Here is a 16,367-nt window from a genome sequence, read left to right on the forward strand (position 1 = left end):
CTCAAAAAGGGCGTGTCTACTTCTTACGAACTACTTATATTAATTCAACTTCTCGGAAATAATGCGTCAATATTAATAATTTGTTTATTGTTTTTGTATGTCATCTATATTAAGAAACCAGGATAACAGGAAATACAATATAAATTGTATAGAACGTGACATATTTCAGTTAATTAAAACTTAAAACAATACATTGAGTTATTTTATTGACTAACTAGCTTTCCGCCCGCGGCTTCGCCCGCGTGGAATTCGGTTCACCCCTCCCGCTGTGGGTTAGCAGCGGTGAGGGAGTGTCAGACTCTTACTGACTAAAATCGTCGTGTTCCGTCCTAGGCCTTTTATAATATACCAGGGCCGCGGTACCTCTTTCGAACAACCCGCAGCCGCGGCTGGCCCTGGCGCTACTGGGCCCCACTGATTTCAAAACAGACTAATTCGCGGCGAACCTTAACACCACGATACAGAAAAGCACAACGCCATCTATCGAGCTATCGGGAAGCTCGCGATTGAACAATGAGCTACAGGTTAAAGCGCGAGATATCATTGCACTTCTTACGTATCTTAAAAAAAACAACGTCACCACGTTTTAAAAAGCTATCATTCCACTTCTTATGTATTTTAAAAACACATCGTTACCACGTTTTAAAAACACCCAGCGCCATCTATCGCATACCTCAAGAACGAAATAACTTAACTAATACTTATACCAATTAGTAATTCGTTGAATTATAGTTAATTCAGGATAAGTAGATGTAAAAAAAACAGTTAAGACGATAAAACAAATCGTACGTCATCCCTCGGGAATTCCTCATTTTCGAGGATTCATTATCGTATCATTTAGCTTCTAAATTTATATGTTCATATTCGTTTGCAATATATAAGTAGATGTAAAAAAAAAACAGTTTAGACGATTAAACAAATTGTACATCATCCCTCGGGAATTCCTCATTTTCGGGGATTCATTATCGTATCATTTAGCTTCTAAATTTACATGTTTATATTCGTTTGCAATATATTACCTTGTTTTAAACGACACACAGCGCCATCTACAATCCATCCATCAAGCAAACAATATTTTTGTTTTCCCTCGGGAATATCTATTTTTTTCGGGATAAAAAGTACCCTATTATTTAATCCGGACTTCTAACTTTACGTCTGCAAAATTTCAAAGCAATCGGTTCAGTAGTTACGGCGTGAAAGCGGAACAAACAAACAAACAAACTCACTTTCCGATTTATAATATTAGTAAGGATGATTACATTGTAATATAATAATAATCCAGCGTATCTATCCTAACTTAATGAAGATGAAATATTTTTTGTTTGTACCCTAAAGGCACCGAAACTACTGGACCGATTTGAAAAATTATTTCACACATAGGCTTGGTATATATTTTAACCAGTTACGTAAGTCGATTCATGACATTATCTCACAAGCCCAAGAAGATTTAAATTCCCTATTTACCTGGTTTCAGTTCAACCTTTTAACTATAAACACTTTAAAAACATGCTATGTAATATATAAGGCAAAAAATAAACATATTCCCCCATTTAATCCACTTACAATAAATAATGAGCCGTTACAGCTAAAATCCTGCGAAAAATATCTTGGGCTTAGAATAGACAGCTCCCTCTCCTGGACTGTTCACATTGATTACGTCAAAAATAAGCTTTCGTCATTAGTCGGAGCACTGCACAGTATAGTCAGATGTATTCCACAAAGATTACGATACACTATATATAATTCACTAGTGAAGCCACATTTGTTATACTTGATTGAAATATGGGGCAGTGCACCAAAAACAAAACTGTCACAACTACAAATCACACAAAATAAACTAATAAAAATGCTTTTCAACTATCCATACCTAACAGAAACGACAAAGATATACAAAGACACAAAATTAATGAATATAAAACAATTATACACTTACAACATATGCATTTTCATCAGAAAAGTTCTTAACAAAACCATACACTCAAATATTACTCTTACACAACACAAACAAGTCACTCAACGAAGTACCCGGCGAGCAAGTCTATTAGTTTTACCAAAAATAAGAACAAATTATGGCAAAAAAATGCTCACATTTGAAGGAGCACAGCTTTACAATAAAATACCTTCACGCATAAGAAACCTGCACTCATTCAACGCATTCAAATCTCAACTTTACAGATATTTACTAAATATAAATCAAATACCCGAAAAATGAATGTGTTGAATGGGACTTGTTTATTGTCGTGTTTTGTCCAGATGTTGTCGAACCTAACCTTACCTACCTATGTTGTTATGTTCTCAAGTAAGTGACATGTATGTTTTTATTGAGAATAAAGATTCTTTAAACCTAACCAGGTACGGGAAGAAGTTTTCCCGAAAAGGCCACGAAAACATCATCATCTGTGTTGTCTTTTCCCAACTATGTTGGGGTCGGCTTCCAGTCTAACCGAATGCAGCTGAGTACCAGTGTGCCACAAGGAGCGACTGCGAAGACCACGGAAGAAGCTAGTATGTTTTTGTATGTCATCTATATTAGATATAAAAGGATAAAAGGAAATTAAATATAACCGGGACATGAGTTATTGTTTTATTGACTAATGATTACTCTGTATTCATAATTATTATGTCCCATATTAAGTTACGTTATCCTTATAGGAAGGATATATGTATTATATAGGGAAGAATTATTTATTCCGGTAACCAGTATTAATAAACTTCATAAATAATGAGACCACGGACTAGCGAAGCGCAGCGTAGGACGTCCACCAACAAGGTGGACAGACGACCTTATAAAGGTCGCCGGAAGACGCTGGATGCAGGCAGTGGCGGATTTACAAATTTGTCGCTAGTAGGCCATAACATTTTTGCCGCCCCTTTATAGATTATTTTTGCAACCCGCTATGCACCGAAGAGTTTAATGTTGACCTAAGTTTATTTGACAGCGACTTTAAAGCGTAAAACCTCTGTTACTTTAAAACGACTCAATCGATTTTCTCATCAAACATGTCTAAGAACACATGTCTAAAAACACCTGTAATACAAAAAAAAAACTAAATTGAAATCGGTTCATTCGTTCGGGTGCTATGATCAGTGGCGGCGTAGCATCGGGTGCACCCAGGGCGGACTACCTATTGAGCACCCCCCAAAAAAGCTACAAAATATAATCACGGGCTAAAATTGTAATAATTGAAGTAATTTAAAATGGTGTAGAAATCATTCATGGTGCTTTTTGTTAGATTTAACATAAAGAAACCGGAGTCAAATCACTGCAAAAGTATAAAGCGCTAGCTAGTTTTATAAAAAATAGTGACAAGGGAAAAAGCCGCGAGCGCAGCGAGCGCGAATTTTTTTAGTTTTGGGACACAAAAGTACCCAAACAAGCGTGAAAAAAACCACTGCAAAGAGAAGAAGCCGCGAGCGTAATGAGCGCAAAATTTCAGATTTTTGGGACCCAATGATACCAAAAGAAATTAGAAAAAGGGCACTGTCATGTGAAAGGCGCGAGCGTAGCGAGTGCAAAATTTTTGAGTCTTGGAACACAAAAAATACTCAAACAAGTATGAAAAAAACCAGTATAAAGTGAAAAAGCTGCGAGTGCAGCAAGCGCGAATTTTTTTGAGTTTCGGGACACAAAACAAAAACAACTGAGTTTAACATTTTGTTAGATTGACGACTCAAAGAGCGCAGAATAAACCAGAAATGATGTAAAAACCGCGAGCGAAGCGAGCGGATTTTTTTTTATAACTTTGAGGAATTAAATTAAGTAATCAAAAATAAACAAGAAAACGAGGGGTGACAGCCAGACTGGCATCCCTCTCAGTGCCGACTCGACATCTTGCGCATGCATTGTTGTAGTTTTGTTTAAAATTTGAATAGCGTGCGGTGACTAGTAGTGAACCTAGGCTTAGCTGATTAGAATGGCCCTCTTAGTGGCTTGTCCCTTCTGCCTGTGCCATCCTGGTCGTGCAGATATGTGCCCGACTGAGATGGCACCCCCCGAGACGTGGTACCCGGGGCGGACCGCCCACACGTCCTGTGTTACGAGTTTTTTATTTTATTTTTATTGAAACGCTATTGGAATATTTTAAAATTCATGATCACAAAAGTACCTAAGGATATATTACAGTGCGTTTATTAATCGTTTATTTATATATGGATTGTGTAAAATAAAGCTAAATTTGCCGCCCCTCTAAATCTGCCGCCCTAGGCACTGGCCTACTTGGCCTATTGGTAAATCCGCCACTGGATGCAGGTCGCCTCCAACAGGTATCTGTGGAGATCTAAGGGGGAGGCCTATGTTCAGCAGTGGACGCCCTATGGCTGAGATGATGATGATAAATAATGAGAAGGCTAGTACCTCGCTAGACAGATTGAAACACGACACTTTTTTTTCAGGTGGGTGGGAGGAATCATCCCGCTGTGGGTGCAGCGTGAGGGAGTGTCAGACTCTTACTGACTAAAAACCACCATGTTCCTTCTTAAGCCCTTTATGCACCAGTGCCGCGGTAACTCGCGCGAACAATCCCGCAGACCCGGCAGGCTTTGGGACCTCGTGGCTAAGTAAAAAGGGAAAACGGCTAGTAACCTAATAATTTAAAATTTAAAAAAATGCGAAAGGCAGTTTATGTTTAAATTCGCAACCACATACAACACATGTGATTGCGTAAATAAATGTTTCACGCTAAACTGCAGTGTTGCAATATAAAATAATGTTAGATATCGCAATTCGTACAATGAAATGACTTTCCCGCGCAAAAGTTTTGCAAATGGCGGAAAGTTATTTGTGGCGGTAACTTTTAGTTTTTAAGATTAAATTAGTTAATTGGTGTGATTTTCTAGACCTAGTAGTAAGTAACTATTTAGTGATGCGGTGTTACACCCCTCATCCGACTGAGATCCAATCACGACTCAAATACGATTGAAGCGTATGTGGCATTCCGCTATTTTTTTTTTTAAATAAACGTTTTTATCCTTTTCTGTTATTCAATAATGAATAATTTTGTCTACAAATGATTTACGATTGCAATATGATTGTAGAGCAAACTACCGTATAGACCAAAATCACCAAAATAGCAGACCAATCGCAAACCAATCGAATGTCGTTGGAATACGATTGGTCTTATATTAGCAGCAGAATGCCCGATATGGTTAAAACTGCTATTGCGATCATATTGCGATTCGATTTCTATTAGATTTTGACATTATTTACTTAGGAGAATCGGGCCCCAAGTCGCTTTGTGTAAGTCTCGAAAACCCACGAAGCGAGTTCGGCCTGTCCCAGGAATAGAACCAGAGACCTCGTGCTCCACAGAAGCGCTTGCGACAGCTAGACCAACGAGGCAGTCAATGTTGAATGAAATACGGTGCACCGTAAATAAAATACAGTATTGTATGTAAACCTTCTGCATATAAACTCTTTACTACAATATCATGGAGCGTGGCTAATCGCGACCTTGCGCTGATAAGGTTGACATCATCTCTCCTTGTTTGTAATTTACTCTCTAGCGAACAAAACGTTTGAATTATGATCATACGTTGAAGCTAGAGTATGTGAAATAAAGATGATATTTTTGAGATGGGTGGTCTTAAAATTCTGTTTAAAAAGGGCTGTTTAGGCAATTTTTTACGGTTTAAAGAGAAATACTTACGTAGAAATTATACATATAAATTAAAAGTTAAGTCCTTAATTCTAGGCCAGGTTAACTAGATTAACATTATCTAGCGTCTGAGTTTTCTCAAATGCACCTATCAGCTTACTTAAGACATATTTTAAGATCTCAAGCTAATAGTTCAAAAACTTTTATCATCACGTGCCTAGGTTTCCCAACTATGTTGGAGTTCCTAAATGATAGTCGCGAAATTAGTTAAGCAGAAAAATATCAAACAATCACAATTTAGTTTCAGTGTAAGTAGTTAATTGCACATTTTTTTTGTTGATATGTCCATGTCCATTTGCGAAATTGAATCGTAACCAACATTCGTGAAAGTCTTAACTTTATAATGCGCGCGCATATACTAAGTTTCACCCAGTGTTTTCAAAATAATTTTGTAAAGAAACTACGTGCACCTAACACAGTCCTATTATCTCAGTAAGCTAATTATCAACAGCCTTGGCATTGTTCAAATATTTGGTCGATAAGATGAGCTCATAGTTTTAAAGGTTTTGAGGTTATCTTGTTTCTTTTCTCTGTAATAGATTTAGAAGTCAGCTGTTTGACCTTCCGCCATGTTTGGGCGTTGGCGCCAAAATGTTACAAGTACCATAGACACTGCAGACTAAACAGTCGGTCGACAGTTGGCCCGATGGATAAAATAATTCAAATTCAAAATTTTAATAAAAGTCTTCAGTCGGTTTTAAACCGGCTAAATACCTGATCTTTAATATGCGTTTGCGTACTACCATTCATCTTCACACTGATTTATGAGAACAAACTTGGCCGACTAAAAGTTTGCAATGTCCGTAAGTAAGTATTATTAAAGGCTCCGGAACTTATAACGTACGTAACGAACGTATGAAAACATATTTCACTGTTTAAAAACTACACTCTTCTTACTAACATAGGCTATATTATATCCCGATATTCCCGATACGGGCAGTAGTCCCACGGGACATGGGCGAAACCGCGAGAAAACAGTTAGTAACTTATCATATCATTTTCTTCCTTACATAAACATATCATATCTGCTTCCAGTTTAACCGAATGCAGCTGAGCACCAGAGTTTTAGAAGGTATATCTAGGACTAAATAAGTTTTGTGATCGGTCTTAGTTTAAACAGTAAACCTATTTATTACCCCACCAGAGATAAGTGCATATATGCAATCGCCGGCAGACGGTCTGTGCGTCGGAACCTGTTTTAACAGTACTGCCGGGTCAGTGGGCAAGCGGCGCAAGCGGTCATAGCAGTGTATTGACACCTTAATTTGTTGTCTATGGAATAGGTGTTATGTCTGTGATGACTTTTTAAGTTACGCGCCCTTTTTTGAAGAGTATGGTAAAATGGATTGGTGAAAATCTTTTACCTTAAAAAGGCTCTGAAACTACAGAATCGATTTGAAAAATTCTTTCAGTATTAGAAAGCTACACTGTTCCCGTTTAACGCAGGCTGTATTTTATTCCTTTACGGGTAGAAGTTCCCAAGGGTCGACGTGAAACCGCGAGAAAACGGCTAGTTAATGATTAAGTTATAATACAGGTAATCTGCACAGCATATTCTGGCTTCTAGTCTAACCAGATGCACCAGTACCAGTGTTTTACAAGAAGCGACTGCCTATCCGACCTCCTCGACCAGTTACCCGGGAAACCTAATATCCCTAGGTAAGACTGGTTGTCATAATTACTGGCTGCTGGCTACACGTAACGACTGCCATAGATATTAAAATGACAGCCGGGACCTACAGTTTAACGTGCCTTCCGAAACACGAAGTTTCTTATTGTGTACATAGCCATAAAAAATGTAAAACTTTATCATATTTTTTCTATTATAAGTCAAACAATATAGTTGTCATGCCCCTTATTAAGCGCTCGTAACGTCATGCAACCTTGTGGGCATGACTGCATCATTTCTGATGTCATGCTGTTGTGATGTACCTAACCACATATTTTACTCTCTAAATGACCTTTGGTAGAGTACATCATCTGCCTAGCCTTTTCCCAACTATGTTGGGGTCGGCTTCCAGTCTAACTGGACGTAGCGGAGTACATACCAGTGTGCCTCACAAACTGCTTATTTGACCTCCTCAAACTTGGGCAATTCGATATCCCTTGGTAAGATTGGTTACCAGACTATCTGGCTTCTGATTACCCGTAACGACTGCCAAAAAGATGTTCAAATGTCAGCCGGGACCGCGATGCAGCCGTATTATAGAGTGATTTACTGAGAAAGTCCTAAAAACCATACACTCGACCGTATCCAAGGTAGGGTGCCCAAAGTCCTGAACTGAGCGCTAGGTTAAAAGTGCTTTGTTGATTTTAGTTCAATTTCTAGCCATTTTATAGGAACATCGTCAGCCTTTTATCATCCTACTGCAGGGCTGCGGGCCCTCTCACACAGAGAGGGACTGAACGTTAATCACCACGTGCAAGAGATGCGGGTTGCTGATTTTTTAAATAAAATAATGATAAAAATATGTTTTAAGTGCAATGAAAGTTATTTCGCAAATTATGTTCGTCATTGACGTCATCAATATAATCATTCAAAATGTTTAATCTTCAGCAGTCCATAGTCCGCAGACCTAATTAAAATTGCACCATAATGAGCAAGCCCGCGTCAGCTATAAAAACAAATAGTATTTGTAATAAAATGACAAATATTAAAATAATAACAATATAGAATTTGCATAATCACCGTTAGACTATATTTTTTTGTTTATATGATATACCAAAGGCTTGGAAACTACTGAACCGATCTAAAAATTGTTTTACTGTTGGGAAGCAAAACTGTCTGCGCTGAACATTGGCTATGGCATATCCGGGTACTGAAAGAAGATTACCCGGGTGGCCGGGTAGTCTGCGGGATTGTTCGAAAGAGTAACCGCGGCCCTAGCACATAAAAAGGCCTACGACAGAACACGACGGTTTTTAGTCAGTAAGAGTCTGACACTCCCTCACCGCTGCTAACCCTCAGCGGGAGGGGTCATTTGATGATTTTTTACGTCGTTACTTGACTTGCATGTTTTCTTACAGCGCTTTTACATTCGCGGATTTTAATCTCGCGCATAGGAAAACCAAACGCATTCCGAGCGAAAAATAAGCGGTACGCATGATGGTAACGCGCTCAATCCTTCTTTAGGTGAGAGAAGGCTGCAGCCCAGCAGTGGGACGATAAAAAGGCTCAGCTGATGATAATAATGTCTAAGGGAGATAATCTACTTCCCGTCAGTTACACAAAGCTCCATTAAAGTTAAAGCTTCATTAAATCTATTGCTGTTACTTTTTATCTTGTTGACAAAGAAAGAGGCAGCAATAGATTTAAGCTTTAACTTTAATGGAGCTTTGTGCAACTGACGGTATGTGTACAAAGCAAGTTTTTTTACTTTTATATTGCAGTAATAACATATTTAATGTCCACAATAATAAATAGGTATTTTGCACGATAACATTGTTTTCTTACACACAAGATAATTGAGAAAGTGAGGTCAAGAGAATACAGATAATATAATATTTATTACATTTATTGCGCCGACAATGAAGCCCTTTGTGTAAGAAGTATTTATTTATACATGATAAAGTGTAAAGTGAATGAGCTCTTTGTCTATGGACGTTTTTTTAAATATGGGTGGCCTTACTACTTATTAGATGATGTATGAAAAATATAAAATAATAAAAATATATAAAAATGATCTGAAAATAAATCATAATCTGTGTAGCCTTTACCTAACTATGTTGCGGTCACCTTCCAGTCTAACAGGATGCAGCTGAGTACCAGCGTGCCACAAGGAGTGACTGCCTATCGGACCTCCTCAATCCAGTAACCTGGGTAACCTAACAACCCTTGGACTGGTTGTCAACGTTCTGGCTTCTGAACATCGCTTCTGAATGCCTGTAATGACTGCCAAAGATGTTCGAGTGACAGTCAAGAGCACTTTATCATGATTTCTGAAACTTCTTCATCATTTGCCTAGCGTTTTCCCAATAACTTTGGGGTTAGTTTCCGGTCTAACCGGATGCCAATTTATTGTGTCCTATCAAACTTTGTGCGAAAATAATGATTCGAAGTTATTTACAACCTTTAACTTAGTCAAGTATTCTCCTTAACAATAAGGAATGTTGTTCAGAATAAATTATACATAGAAATAAATGGTTGTTTTATACCTATACTATGTCTATATCTTTGGCTAGCCGTGTCAAGGAGGTCAGACTCTTACTTAATATGTCTGCATAATGTAGGCACCTGCATTCATTTATGTCTAATGACCATGTTGATAAAAGAAGATAAAGAGGTATTATATTTCTAGCTGTTTTCAATTCACCCGCATCCCATAGGAACTTCTGCTCATCATCCTCTGAGCCTTTTTTCCAACTACATTGGGGTCGGCTTCCAGTCTAACCGGATGTAGGTGAGTACCAGTGCTTTACAAGAAGCGACTGCCTATCTGACCTCAACCCAGTTTACCGGGCAACCCAATACCTTGGTGGGAACTTCTGCTTGTAGTGGGATAAAATATAGCCTATGTTACTCGGGTAGAGTGTAGCTTTCCAGTAGTGGAAGAATTCTTCAAATCGGTTCTGTAGTTTCAGAGATTAGTATACCGAGGTACGAGGGCGGGTCAATAAGTCCGTGACTTTTGGAATAAAACACAGATTTTTTGATAAATAAATCATTTTATTTTTCAACTTAGTCCCCCTTGAGCTCTATACACTTTGTCCAACACTTCTCCAATTTTTTTATCCCTTCCAAAAAATAGGATTTGTCGAGGTCCTCAAAATCGGCCCACTGTTTAGAACACACACATTAGAAACCCACTGTTTTGACTGTTGTTTGGTCTCTGGTGTGTTGTGATGGATCCATGTTTCGTCCACTGTTACAAAACAGCGCAAAAACTCCTCTATATTGCGATTAAACAACGCCAAACCTTCCTGTGAAGTTGTTACACGATTGCGTTTGTGGTCGACTGTGAGCAAACGCGGCACCCATCTTGCGAAAAGCTTTCTCATGCCAAGTGATCATTCAAAATTGAAACCACTGAGCCATGCGAGATCCCTATGGCTTCAACAATCTCTTGCACTTTCAATCTTCGGTCGGCCAACACCATACCGTGGATTTTTTCGGGTGAAGAGACTTCAACTGGTCGTCCAGGGCGTTCGGCATCTTCAGTGCTTGTACGGCCACAACGAAATTCAGTAAACCACTTTTTTACGATTGAAAACAATGGTGCAGAGTCCCAATAGTATTTATCAAGCTTAGCCTTGGTTTCGGTAATGGTTTTTTTTCGCAAAAAATAATGCTTAATGAGCACACGAAATTCACTTTGTTCCATTTTTTCCTCAGATTACTGGGTAGTCTGATAAAGATAGCTGTCAAACACAATCTAACTGACGCAGCAAGTTCTGTCAGGAGTCACCTGATAGATGCCTGTTAACAGGAGTAGTGTTGCTTTTTCAGTAAAGAGGTCAGAAATTCAAAAAGTCACGGACTTATTGACCCGCCCTCGTATTTTCTTAAAAAGTTTGTCTGACTTTAACATTTTTTTTTTATAAGTAAGGACCAATAACTAAGAAAACTAAACTACAAATTTTATTTCATCAACAAGAGACAAACTAAACTACTGCGAAGATAATAAAATTTTTTCAAAAAATAAACATAAAAAGTGTTGGAATTTTTTAATGAGGATTTTTTTACAATGTTAGGAGTGGTTAGGTTCTTGGATTTTCAGGATTTCTTCAAAGGGAACTGGGATAGGGTTTTCAACTTGTAGTAAATAATGTGCTTATTATATGGAATGGTACCAGAAAAAAAAAAACAAAAAAAGTCCACAAATACTATGCTGAAAATGGCATAAAAATCAGTTTAACCAGGTTCTTTAGGTCAGTTAAAATTTTTCGTAAATTATGAACATGATCTGTGAACAAAATTATTCTATTCTAGAAGTAGCAAAATTAACACAAATATTATTGTTTCAGTGACTCATACAAGTTACTAAGTTCAGATTGTTTAATATTTCAATAACAACATGAGATCATGCATGTTCAAAATAACTTTAAGTTAACAGTATACAACATACATGGTCAATATTATCGAAATCGACGGACTGCGTAAATTGCGTGGGCAGACCCACACACTTTATACTAAACAGTTAGCCGAAAATTGACCCAATTTGCCATCATTTTTTTTAAAGAAAATTTTGCTAACAATCAAGGTTTTCAGTCGGCCTGATACCGGCTAAATACCTGATCTTCGTAATGCGCGTACTACCATTCATCTTCCATACTGATTTACGAGCCCAAACAAACTATCGGCCGACTAAAAGTTTACAGTTTGCGAGAGTTCTGATTTGACTCAGAATTCGAATAACTTTTTAAACTACCATTTTCCCGCTAAAATAATGAGCAAACAGGTTTTATTTCTGCACGAAGTCACAGACCTCAATGTTTACTTTTGAGTAAAAAATGCCGCGTGTGCGTTCTACTTTCGACATCCAGTAAGAAACTTAAATGTAAGCAAAAACATAAGAAATTCTACTTGTATTAAAGATTTATGAGTTAAAAATAGAAGAAATTACCTTCTAAAGGGCGGTATTCGCTTTCCTCGCCGGAAAATCCGAGTAAAGTATGTTAAAATTCACAAAACTTTGACCCACTCACAACATAACTTTGAAACACAAAATACAACACATAAAACACTATAAACAACTAGATAACACTTCTAAAATATTGTTTAAGGCACTGTTCACTAGTTCTATTAGTAAATAAAGTTTGTTTTAACGAAAATAAGTCGGCATTTTAAGTTACAACAAAGTAAAAGTTTGACAGTTCGCGTCGAAGCCTCTCGCTCGCGATGTTCACTTCATTCGTTTAGATGGCGAAGTGAACGCGTTCGAAATGTTCCGAATCGTACATTTGTAGTTTAAGGTGACAACCTTGAATCACACTGACAGATATATTTTTTTTTGCCTGTAACATAATACATCACTGTCTTTACACAATGTTTAATAAATTAACATATTTTTTATGTGCTGCCACTATTTTTATTCTATTTGATATCCTTGAAAACATTATGATGCGTCCAAATAAGACAATCCCACTGTTCGCGCGCCACATTATGTATTTCGAGTAACTTTATATTAGACTTTTATATCTATTTATTTTTATATTTATCAGACTAAAGTCAGCAATTACACAATAAGTAAAATGTATGAACGAAACATTACAGCGAAAATGTGAGGCTTTAATTGGCTAACTATCTATAACTATTACGGTTCAAAGGCAAAGTAATAACAAACTTAAGCGGCTCGCGAAAAGTGTATTCGTCAGAACTAGACGCACCATTTTGAGGCTTGTTAGTGTAATTTATTTTATTTATTTATTTATTTGAATCAGGCATCTAAGGCCCATAGAAAAATACAATACACAAATATTATAACATTAAAACATACACTAATACATATTTTATATAAGTAACTTAAAAACGAATGATAATAGAATGATGATAATGATAGAGTTTAGGTATATATTTAATCACATCTTGATGCACGTAGATTTTCTACCTAAAGAAATTCTCAGTCTCTAAAAATATACTCTCATCAAATCTATTTGACATGCAAAAACTCACTCGAAACTTGTAACTCACGCAGTGATTTCCCGTGGTGCGATTCGGAACGATCGCCGACATCAGGCAGCCGCATTCCATACATATTTTTCCCGCCAGACAGAGTCCGCGAAACCGGTCCTGCCGTGTCTATGCCTCACTTCATTACGATTGATTTGATTACTACGAAATACATTGCGGGTTTTGGGCTAAAATGCAGAAAGTTTTCTACCGCAAAACCAGCAATGTATGTAAAATATTTGAAATTTTCACAACGATTTGTCAACTAAAGATGAACTTGGTACAATAGTATAGGAATGCCCGAGTTAGGAAGGTTGAAAAGTAAGTAATGTTTTTCATTAGCATTTCGCGTGTAAAAGGTATTTTGTCTTACGTAAGTGCTGTAACTGATTCTGGTTAATAACGAGTAAATTGGCGTGGAGGTCACATGGCTGATTTTTCATGAATTTTAGTCATCTTGGTTTATTAGCAATTATACATACTCTTAAGCCGCGCTGAAATACCTACTAAATTATGAATAAACATTGAAGAATAAATATTGAAGTTAAAACCCACATGTCGAATAAGAAGCGGCCAATTCATGCATTTTGATTCAGGTGTAATTTTCTTTGTTAAGAATGCACCCAAACACAAACTGGACCGATTTTAAAAACTCTTTCACTGTTGTAAAGTTACCTACGTCTTCCCGAGTAACATAGGTATCCCGTACAGGGATGAATTTATAAATCCCGGTAGGTACGGGCAGTAATTCCGGGACGCGGATGAAACCGCGGGAAAACGGCTGGTGTACAAACAAATAAAACAACGTTATTCTTAGAAAAAGTTTATTATTTATCTTTGGTTTTGAATCGTAATTATTTAGTAAATTAATTGTTCAATTCAGCAGTTTAAGCGTCAATAATTTAACGTATCGAATTTCATCGCTAGAATTTATACGATTAGGTACCAAAAAGTTCTTTAATTTGACGTTGACTTTAAGTCAAGCCTTCTTGTAGCGTGTTTTTGAGATTCAGGAGTACCTACTAAGGATCAAATTCACTGACGACGTAAACGTCAGTTTTTCCTAAAACTACAGTTTACCTAAGTAGGTACTATGAATTTTTACGTTCAAGTTTCAAAGTAAACAGTCACTTTAAGAAAAAAGCGAAGCGTAAGTTGTCAGTGAACCTTGCCTTTAAAGTAGCTTTGTTTCCCGAAAACAGATGGTTTTCGATAGAATAGGTATAATGTAGGTATACAAATAGGTAACCTAGAAATTCGCTACGTCAAACTATTCAACATAAATAAGATCCTACATGAAACAGGTATTATACCTAAGTACCTAAATACAATTACATATTTGTTCAATCAAGGACATGAGAAAAAATCACATTAAACTCACAGAACACTGATTTAGCAAATAAAGTCATTTACATAAATCATAGAAAACATAGTTATCGTCAAATAACTTTTCTCCTCTGAATTTAGGCATATGTCCTGCGCAGCTGGCTGATCTCCTTATATGAAAACAGCCGCAGTGGCCGAAATCGGCCGTGGACGCCACTATTATTACATTTTGGCTATCCTGAAGTTATTAAAAGCCATCTTCAGAGCGGTTCAGTAAAGTTATTTGACGAGAATTGCATTTTTTATGACTTAGCGGATTTTGAAGTCTAGTTATATTAAAAATATTTTAGTTCATTGGGTGGCATTATAACTACAGTAACTATAGTTTTCTATCTTAGCAAGATATTAATTATATCTTAGGCCACAGAAAGAAAGCTGCTACAGACAGGTCAACCTAACCTAATCTGTCAAATGTTACCAATCGAACATTAACCTTTCACTATTGTGATAAGGTTGAAAATCTATTGAAGACATTTGACAGATTAAAGTAGGTTGATGTGTCTACCTGGCAAGCAGATTGGAGCAACTCCAAGAAAATACATCTGTTGCCAGAATGTTACTAGCTTTCTCTCTGTTTACGGCCTAAAGAGAGCTAAAAAGCAACAAAATTTCCCACCAAAAATGGGACTTCAGGCAACGCTGGCAACACTGGCAAGCTAAAGTTTCATCATAATAAGTTTTCCTTATAAAATCATAAGCAGCTATATGTTATAACTTAAATAATACATAGAGATATTTAAAATGAGATCTAAATAAGATCATAGATTCAATACTTCTTAACGGCCGCGCACACTAAGAAATTTTAGTCGGCCGATAGTCAATTTGGGCTCATAAAACAAAGTTTGTAGTGTGCGCGCTCTCTTAACAATAGTGTAATGTGTTGAATGAAAAATTATTTGTTACTAGATTAATTCTGATCTATAGGAAGTCGTGGTGGCCTAGTGGGTAAAGAACCAACCTCTCAAGTATCAGTGTGGGTTCGATTCCAGGTCAGGCAAGTACCAATGTACCAAATGCAACTTTTCTAAAGTACCTATGTACTTTTGGACACCAATGACCGCGTTCCGGAGGGCACGATCTGCAGCGGCAGTCGTTACGGGTAGCCAGAAGCCAGTAAGTCTGACAACCAGCCTTACCAAGGGGTATTGGGATGCCCGGGTAACTGGGTTAAGGAGGTCAGATAGAGCAGTCGCTCCTTGTGGCAAACTGGTACTCAGCTGCATGCGGTTAGACTGGAAGCCGACCCCAACATAGTTGGGAAAAGGCTCGGGAGATGATATCTTACTTATTTATAAGAACTATAGCTTATTTTTAGTTAATACATAGAAGAAGCATAGTTGGATATTAATTTTATTCATGAAGTATGGACTGAAATATTGTTGGCTCGGACATGGTAACACTTTTGCAAGATATGTCCTATATTTAAAATTACTTTCAAAATAATTAGAATATCATATTTTCATAACATTTTAACCAGCTCCAAAATAGGATACCTTAGTACGGTCAGCACTAAAGTAGCTGAACAAATCAAAATTTTCAAAAGTGCCTTTCAAAGTAAAGGGATCATAATTTTTTAACTACACAAACGCCAGAACGTAAAAAAAAAACTAGATGAATACTTTGGTAAGTTATCGACGACAAGGTGTTAAAAGTTTCGAAAATTTAGATTTCTTCAATTACTTTTGAAGCTGACTGTACCTAGGTATCCCATTTTTCGA

At 37.1% G+C, this 16,367-nt stretch overlaps 1 protein-coding gene across 1 annotated transcript in view; it reads right to left on the reverse strand.

Annotated features, from left to right (window-relative positions):
• The window catches only part of LOC124644003 (spectrin beta chain, non-erythrocytic 1), a 150,490-nt gene extending 137,984 nt beyond the window's left edge, over window positions 1–12,506 (reverse strand). The window contains exon 1 of the mRNA XM_047183171.1: window positions 12,218–12,506. The gene's annotated coding sequence lies outside the window, so the exon portion shown is untranslated. The remainder of the gene's footprint in view (window positions 1–12,217) is intronic.
• Between the last annotated feature and the right edge of the window lie 3,861 nt (window positions 12,507–16,367).

This window comes from Helicoverpa zea, chromosome 29, assembly GCF_022581195.2.
Source record: "Helicoverpa zea isolate HzStark_Cry1AcR chromosome 29, ilHelZeax1.1, whole genome shotgun sequence".
Taxonomy (NCBI): Eukaryota; Metazoa; Arthropoda; class Insecta; order Lepidoptera; family Noctuidae; genus Helicoverpa; species Helicoverpa zea.